This window comes from Chlorocebus sabaeus, chromosome 21 (genome assembly GCF_047675955.1).
Source record: "Chlorocebus sabaeus isolate Y175 chromosome 21, mChlSab1.0.hap1, whole genome shotgun sequence".
NCBI classification, from domain to species: Eukaryota; Metazoa; Chordata; class Mammalia; order Primates; family Cercopithecidae; genus Chlorocebus; species Chlorocebus sabaeus.
In genome coordinates, this window is record NC_132924.1 from 11,548,736 (window position 1) to 11,558,063 (window position 9,328).

Sequence of the window (9,328 nt, forward strand, 5' to 3'; positions counted from 1 at the left end):
GGCCCTCCCCTTGCCGCCGCGCTTCCTCATTCCAGCGCAGCATCGCGCCGCGGCCCCGCACGGGATGCGGCCGCCGGCGCTGTGCCCGCGGACCGGGCAGCCCAGCTCGGCCACCAGGCTGGGGGACCCGCGCGTAACCCGTGGGGGGGAGGGCGGCGCGGACTACACGTGCGGGCCCCCAGGAAAGGGAGGGGGACGCGCGCCGCTGGGCCCGCCACCCTGCACCCGGGGCCGCTAGTCGGTCGGGGCACCCGCACGCTCGCCCAGCTGGCGAGACTCGAGGGACTCGGGACACCGTAAAGCACTTTCCCCAGTGTCTGGGAGCGCCCGCTGTACGCTCAGCTTCACGTCCCTGGAACTGGGGTCCCTTGGCTCCCGGGTTCGGGCTCCGGCCCCAGGATGCGAGTGCCCACCCGAAGGGGTGGGAAAAGTTGATCCTCCGCAAGGGAGGGGAAGGTGCAATTCATTTTCCCAGACAACCAATGGAATACCTCTCGTCTCTCTTCCCTCCCACCTGCTCACGGCAGAAGTTAGGATGGCGCCTTCCATGTTGGCCTGGGTGCACACGCAAGTGCGTGCGGAAGGGTGGCTGCGGGCGGAGGTGACAGCGAAGCAATCCCGCAGCCCGCTCGACGGCTCTTTGCGTCTCAGACCTCTCCCTGGCGTGTAAGATACCGTGTGTCTCCGTAAAACGGGAATGCCACCTCTGACAGCGCACCCCTTCGCCCTACGGGGAGCCCCTCACTCTGATTAGCCGGGCTCCACCCGAGCAGGAGCCAGCAGTGTGTTCAGCTTGAGCAGGAGAGAAAAAGTCATGAATTCCACACATGCAGCCTGGGCTCCCGCCAGGCGCTAGGGGAGGGGACCCAGAGGAGTGAGATGCGCCTCCTGCCCTTCCAGACTTGTAGGAGCCACCAGGAAGGCACAGAATAAAATTCTCGGGCACCCCTGTGAGGAGGAGCGCCCTGTGAAGAGGGCCGAGGGTGTGCCCCTGCTTGGGCGCGGTGGTTCGGGAAGGCGTGAAGATCAACAGGGAGAGCGATGAAAGACCAAGGGAGCCTCCTCAGGGTAGGACATGCAGGCGAAGAGGGCACAGGCCTTCCAGGTGGAGGGCACAGCGGGGCAAGGGATTAAGCAGAAAATTTCCCTTCAGGGCAGTCGAGCGTGGCTGGTGACCATCGCCACACGGGAAGGTCGTGGCCTGGCTCAGGAGGCCTCCAGGTCGGAGACCGGGGCACACCAGAGACAGGATCTGCCTCTGCTGCCCCTAGGAGGAGGCCCTTCTACCCGTGAATCACAAACAGTGTCTGTCCACATTCTTCCTGGGCGCATATGCAGTTCTTACTACAGTACTCAATGTGTCCTGAAGGGCATTCTGCTGGGCAAGCCTGAGCCAGTTAACTCACTGCTACAGCCGGGAGAACGGGAAGGTTGTGAAAGGTGCATTGATTTACCTTCTAGTCCTCTCCTCCACTGCGTGACCTTGGGCAGGTTATCCAAACTCCTGAGCGTCATCTTCCTTGTCTGTAAAAAGAATACATGCCACCAATCCTAAAGAGTCCTTACCTGGATTAAATGAGGCAATAAACATAAGGTACAAGGCCCAGAGGGAGGCCAGCAATGTAAAGGGGACACTGACACCTCTTTTTCTTGGATGCAGAAGTACCTTTAGCCCCTGGTATGTCTCTCTAAACCTGTGCCTTGGTCCTCAGGAGTGGACCAGTGTACCAAAACATAGGCATCTCACCAAGATGTAGCCCACTGAGGCTGGAGCACGTGGGGTTAAGAGCCCAGATAGTTTGGGCTTATGAATCTGACTGAGGTCCTTATTCTCTGGAAGCCTGAGTTTCCTCATCTGTAAATTGGTGATAATATGACCTTCCTGATGTGGTTGTTTGTGGGTTAAGTAGATCACATATGGAAGACCTTGCCACATGCCTGACAGAGAGGAGTACTCTCCAAGTAGGAACTGTTGTTCCCTGCTAACCCAACCAATGTCCCAATGAGATGAGGAGTGCTTTATGAAGAGTCAGGCTCCTTGACTGGGCATAGTGACACCTGCGTTTGGAGCCCAAGGTGGGAAGATGACTTCAAGCCAAGAGTTCCAGACCAGCCTGGGCAACAAAGCAAGACCCTGTTTGTATAAAAAAATTTTAAACTTTAAAAATCGAACCCCATTTGTATTAAAAATTTAAAAATTAGGTGTCATGATATGTACCTGCAGTCCCAACAACCTACTTAGGAGGCTGAGGCAGGAGGATCCCTTGAGCCCAGAAGTTTGAGGCTGCAGTGAGTCATGATTGGCACCAGTGCAATCAATCCAGCTTGGCCAACAGAGTAAGACCCTATCACAAAACAAAAACAAAACAAAACAGCAATCAGGCTGAAGTTACCATGCCTTACCCTTGCCCCCAAGTGGGTGGAGTTGAAGGAAGTCAAGTTTACATTACTGTAACCTGTGGATAGACTCAAAGGGACCAGAGAGGTGATATTAATCAAATGTTCAAACCCTTAGGGACAACAGTAAAGTGCACAATGGATGGGAAAACATATAGGGAGAAATTGAAACATGTAAAACTTTTTTTTTTCATTTTATGTCTAAAGCCATTTTATTTTATTTATATATTAATTCATATATTACCCTCTTCACAATGTTAAAGTGTTAAATAAAACACTGTTTAATTTATTCAGGCAATAATTGCTAAATCACCAATTTTTCTTCTTTTGAGGCTGTATTATTGAAAGAATAGAGACTACCTATAGGATTAATCAGAGGCTACTTATTCAGAGCTCACTATAGAAAGAGAGGCAGCTAGACACTTTTGTCCAGGTAGAACCTGGATGGGATTTTCAAAAGAGAGTGAGTTTTTTTACTTTCAAAGGAAAGTAAAAGGATGATTGAGGTGATATGATATGGTTAATACTTTTGCTTCTTACTAACTGTGTTTGGCAAGTTGTTTAAAGTCTGAGCTTCAGTTTCTCATCTGCAGAGCATATCTACTTCACAATGGTCTTGATAGAATTATGTAAAATAAAATGAAATAATGTATGGAAGTTGTTATCATAATTGTATTTTTCTTCAATAAAATAATCTGTTAACAGCAATGAAAAGTGCATGTTTCCCCTGATGGTTGGAAAACAGCAAGAATATTTTTAAATAACAGCAAAAGTTTTTCTTTTTTTGCTAAAAATAAAATTTTATCTTATTTATATATTAATTTGTATCTTTGTATAATGTTAACCTAAGAGAACTCATTTAGTTTCATCTGAAAATGAACAGGAGCAGGAGAAGAAAGACCCAGGACTTGGATGAAACTTGCAAGAAAGACACTGCTTCTTTGGTTTCTTTTTCCCAATTTTCATGACTTCCAGCTTCTGCCTCTGCTGTTTTTAAAAACTAATGATCAAGAGGTCCTCGATCCTTTTTCTTGGGCTCCCTCGTTGGTTTGGCTGTTTCTAAGCATAGTCCACTGGCTCCTGCCTGCTGCTGGAGGTGAAGGAGCAGGATGCAGAGGAGAGGCAGGGGGCTGGTGCAGAACTAGGACTGTCCTGCTGGCAGTGCCTGGGTAGGAAGCACCTGGTGAATCGTGCAAGATATTCCTCTGGGTGCTCGGTTTCCTGAAACATCTGTAAGGCCCTGTCTTGGCACCTCAGTGGCTCCTGGTTCTGCAGGAACCACAGAAATCCTTTAGCACTACTGACCATTCACATCTCTGCCTATAGGTTTCCAATCAAGGATGGGCTGCAACTGACATATGAATTCTCCCCACTTCTTGATAATACTTTCACTTTATTCCCTTTGAAATTTGTAAGAGAAATATACCTAGGTTCTCAAAAGCAACAAATTTCTATCAATATCATTTGGTTAGAAGAGACTAAAAAGCACACTGTGTCAGATATAGTGATTTGGAGGAGATAGATAGGTTTATACAAAAAAAACTTTCGGATGAAAAGTTTCTGAAGATTTTTTTGATTAGTAATAAAAAATAATACATTAATCTGACCTGAACAGATCAGAACAAAGAAAAACAGAGCTGTGTGTCACTCCCAGTTGATTCTTTGAATAGGAACAGGATTGGAGCAGGATTTCTGGAAGCATAAACACTCTGGTGGCATGTATTCATTTATTCATTCGGAAAGCCTACATTTATTGAGAGTGTACGATTACAGGTGGCTCTTGAGATGCAGGTAGTCACAAGAAAGCAGAAAGGAAGATTTGCCCCTTAAGGAGCTCACAATCTAGCAAAGTCGGTGGACAATTAATAGTTCCATTCTGATGCAAAATGTGTCATGATAAATTCTGACATGAGCCTTATGGAACACAAAGGATAGCACTAAACAGTTGCCGGAGCTGGGGGAGGCTTCATGGACACAAGGAGGGAGGTGGTGAGGAGAGATCGTAAAGGAGGTTTGAGCAAATGCTTTTCTGCTCCACACTTGGCTGGCAAGGGAGCTTAGAAAAATCCCTCTCAAAAGAGAGAATTAATTCAAGATTAATAGTAATATTGTAATCATCACCCCACCCTAAGTCCAGCTCTGTGACAGTCATTCAGGCATTATCTCCCATCTAACCATGCAACAAAACCAGCACTGCGGTCCCCATTTCATATGAGTACACTGAAGCTCAGGGCAGGTGACTCGCTGGGGGTTGATGGAAAGCCCAGAACCTGGCTGTGAAATGACAGACTCTGGAGCTAAACTATTGGAGTTAGCTCTGCAAGTTACTAGGCTTCTCCATGCCTCAGTTTCCTCTTCTGTAAAATGGAAACATTGCCATAGCACAAACATCCTCAGAAATGTTTGAGGTCTAAACGAGTTAGTGCACATTAAGGACACTTCGACAGCTCCCTGGCAGATATCAAGCACTGGGTAAGTGTTTGGCTCTTTGAAGCATTCAGTTTTTATGTAGCCAGGCTGGGATACAAATCTTGGCCAGTTATAATATTTCAGCCATGCCTCTGCCCTCTCTTTTCAAATTATCTTGCGAATCATACTGGCTCCTCCTCTGGCTCCACTGTTATCTTCTTTCTTCCTGCTTATGCCACGTTTCCCAGCACAGAAATGAGATCTCTCCAAGGACTGAGTCCTGTAAGACAGGGATTCCCAACCTCAGGGTCACTGACCAGTACAGGGCTGCACAGCAGGAGGTGATCGATAGGTGAGCAAGCAAAGCGTCATCTGTATTTACAGCCACTCCCCATCACTCACATTACCTCATGAGCTCCACCTCCCATCAGATCAATGGTAGCATTAGATTCTCTCAGGATTGCAAATCCTATTGTGAACTGTACATGTGAGGGATCTAGGTTGCATGATCCTTATGAGAATCTAATGCCTGATGATCTGTCACTGTCTCCCATCACCCCCAGATGAGACCATCTAGTTGCAGGAAAACAAGCTCAGGGCTCCCACTGATTCTACATTATGGTGAGTTGTTATTTCATTATATGTTACAATGTAATAGTAATAATAGAACTCAATTGCACCATAAATGTAATGCTCTTGAATCATCCCCAAACCATCCCCTCCTGACCTCTGTGGGAAAATTGTCTTCAATGAAACCAGTTCCTGGTGCTAAAAAGGTTTGGGACTGCTGCTTTAAGACACCTTTCTCCAATTGGTGGGAAGTGTTTTCCTCCAGTTCTCTTTAAATTTTTTATTTCCCCTGAGACCGAATTGTCAGTCTTGGAAGCACAGTCTTGGTAGAGAGGTCAGATGAAATGGACCTGTCCTGGAAAGATTAAGATATGTGAACAGCCTTTCCAGCCTATCAGGTAGGACTGAACTTTAGTCTAGTTATTTTTGAATTATTACAGCAACTATCTTTTCTTTATTTATCTTTATTAATTTTTTTTGAGACAGGGTCTCACTCCATCACCCAGGCTGGAGTGCAGTGGCATGATCTTGGCTCATTGCAACCTCCACCTCCTGGGCTCAAGGGATCCTTCCACCTCAGCCTCCCAAGTGGCTGAGACCGCAGGTGCATGGCGAGGGCACTGCGTGAACTCAGCTGAGTTACATCACCTCTCTCAGGATCACATTCTCATTTCTGCAACAGGGAAAATGAATCCTGCTTTGTGAAGTTGTGGTTTGGATTAAACAAAAGCATGAACATAAATATTCAATTGTAATATCTAGTGATCAATGTGAGTTAGCCCTTCTCCCCTTCCCCTGCTTATGGGTGGCTGTAAATATTCTTAGAAAGTGGTCCTGCTGCTATAAAGACACATGCACACGTATGTTTATTGTGGCACTATTCACAATAGCAAAGACTTGGAATCAACCCAAATGTCCATCAGTGACAGACTGGATTAAGAAAATGTGACACATATACACCATGGAATACTATGCAGCCATAAAAAAGGATGAGTTTGTGTCCTTTGTAGGGACATGGATGCAGCTGGAAACCATCATTCTTAGCAAACTATCACAAGAACAGAAAACCAAACACCGCATGTTCTCACTCATAGGTGGGAAATGAACAATGAGATCACTTGGACTCGGGAAGGGGAACATCACACACCGGGGCCTATCATGGGGAGGGGGGAGTGGGGAGGGATGGCATTGGGAGTTATACCTGATGTAAATGACGAGTTGATGGGTGCTGACGAGTTGATGGGTGCAGCACAGCAACATGGCACAAGTATACATATGTAACAAACCTGCACGTTATGCACATGTACCCTAGAACTTAAAGTATAATAATAATAATAATAATAATAAAAATAAATAAATAAATAAAAGAAGAAAAAAAAAAAAAAGAAAAAAGAAAGTGCTATCTAACAAGTCAAAAGTAGGCAGAGTTTCTGATTCCCAGGAATGTGTCTCCAGATTCTCAGTTGAGACTAACCTTGACTAAGTTGAAAGTGGACTTTTTTTTTTTTTTTTTTAAAAAGCTAAGAAGAGCTGCAAAGAATGATCACAATGGATGGAGCAAAGTCCACCTGGTCCCAAAGGTAGTAAGTCAGCATTTATCTAGCACTTAAAAATTTACAAAAAAATGCGTGAACATTTTATTGAACCCCGATATTAGTGAGGTAGATCTTCAGGACACCCCACTCACCACATTTTTCTCTTGTGCCATTCATTGGCTATTTTCTCCCCTGTCTCTTTCCTAAAATGCTGCAGCTCTCCAGACATGTCTCCCTCCACAGTCAGTTCCTTGAAGGCCTCCCCAGAATCAGTTCTCAATGTCATCTGTGTACCCTTACTCCAAAAATTTATATCTGCTCTTCAGACCTCCTTTTGAACTCTCCCACCTCCTTAACACCTTTACCTGGAGGCTTAATAGGCAACTTATATTTACTGTCTCCTAGCTCAATCCCTGATCTTCCTCTCTTACTTGCTTCACTGAGACCCCTTCATCTCGTTGAATACCAACTGGCAATTGCTGAGGTCAAAACCTTGGAATCATTCTTGATGCCTCTCTCTTTCACTCACCATCCAGTCCACTGGGGGATCCCGCTAGCACTGCATGTATCAGGTATCCATGGTCCAACCTCCTCTCCCTCCATTGCAGACAGGCTGGTCACCTCTCATCTGCAAATAGCAGCAGCCTCCTCAGGGGTCTCTCTGCTTCCATCCTTGCCCCTCACAGAAACCAGAGAGAGCTTGATGAAGAGCAGAGTCAGATCAGGGTGCTTCTGTGCTGAATGCAGGCCAGACCCCTCCCCCAGTCCAAGCCCAGGCCCTAGGAAGATGTATGATTTCCCACCCTTCTCACCCCTCTCTCCTGACGACGTAGGCCTGGCTACTCTCCCACTTATTGCCCGTCTCTGGCCACTTGGCCCTACCTTGTAGTCCTCAAGTGCTCCAGACCAGCTCACTGCCTTGCACTTACTGCTCCCTCCTAGAAGGTTCTCCCCTGGATTTCTGCCTGCTCACCCCTCTTACTGGCTTCAGGTGTTTGGTCCATTATCATCGTGATTGAGTTGTCATTGTCTGTTCTCCATGAAAGGGAAAAAACTTGACCCACCTGAGCATTAGCTTTTCTCCTGCCTTCTCTCTGGTTTTCGTTGGTAACATTTATTGTTTGTTCTCATTGATAGAGATTTTTTTTTTTTCTATTTTGTTTCCTCACAGTTCCTAGAACAGTGAGCAGATATTCAACAGATAGTTCCATTTCATAGTGCCACTTTTGAAGGGTTTATCTTACTTATAGGAAAAATACTTTTGTTTAAATAACACGGCAAGGAGTTGGCATATTTGTTTTCCAATATGCAGAGGGACTGTGTTTTCCTCTCTTGACAGCTGAAAGCCCCTCCTTCCCTTCCTATGCTTCTGTCCTCTCTGGGGCTCTGTGATCATGCACTAGAAGTGTTGCTTCTTCACCTGTTTAATGCTCTTTTAGCAGTAAAGGCTTCAGCACAGAATATTCCAAATTCCTTCCTTCAACTAAGAGTTGACAATTTAGTTAACACTTTCCTTGTATGTACATTATTCTGCTCATTTTCAAGCCATTTTTCAAAAAGGAAACAAAGAATAATTTCAAAATATAACAGTGCAATACCATAATGAATTTTCCCTAATCCTGTTCTGGTTGTATCAGGTAATTATCCTAAGTGAGCTGATACCTCTTTACTTCTGTAGGATAAGAATACAGATTATAATTTAGTAATGCCAGGAGCAGGACTTTCTCTAAATTGGTGATTGAAATAATTTAAAGATATAATATATTCTGTAGCTACACACAGCCCAGTGCAATGTATTCTTTTAATATTTACTCATAATATCTTATTACTTGCAGATATGTTTTTCTAATGAAGAAAAAGAACTCATTTTCTGTGATATGCAGTCTGAAACTGCCAACTTTATTTCCACTTCAGAGCTCAAATTCATAATTTTCTATAGCTTAAAAAGTGTTCTGCAATTAAACTGAAAGCTTGACTTCTTATTATAATATCCCTTTATTTTCTATGATTATAGCTCATAAACATTTTCAGCCAAGCAGGATGTTTCCAACAAGTTGTATTGAATGACCCTGCATTTTGGGAGAAGGAATAATATTGTCTTGTTTTATAAATGATAAACAAAGGCTAATTTTGAAAAGAGAATATGCAGGATGAAGATAGAATTCTTTGTACAAATAGAAATACGGGACATATATATGTGTGTAAGACTGTTGACTATAGTTGGGTACACTTTCCATGGCCAATCAAAAGATGATTAAGCTGAGGGACTAAACTGAGGGTAGAACCATGGGGTTTGGCTCCAGTGGCTAAAGTGCAGAGCAGGAGATGCATTTGTTTATTGATCCTTTGAAGGTCAGAAACTGTACGCTACTTTAATTATCTTATTCTTAGGTTGTTTATTATTTGTGAATCAAAAA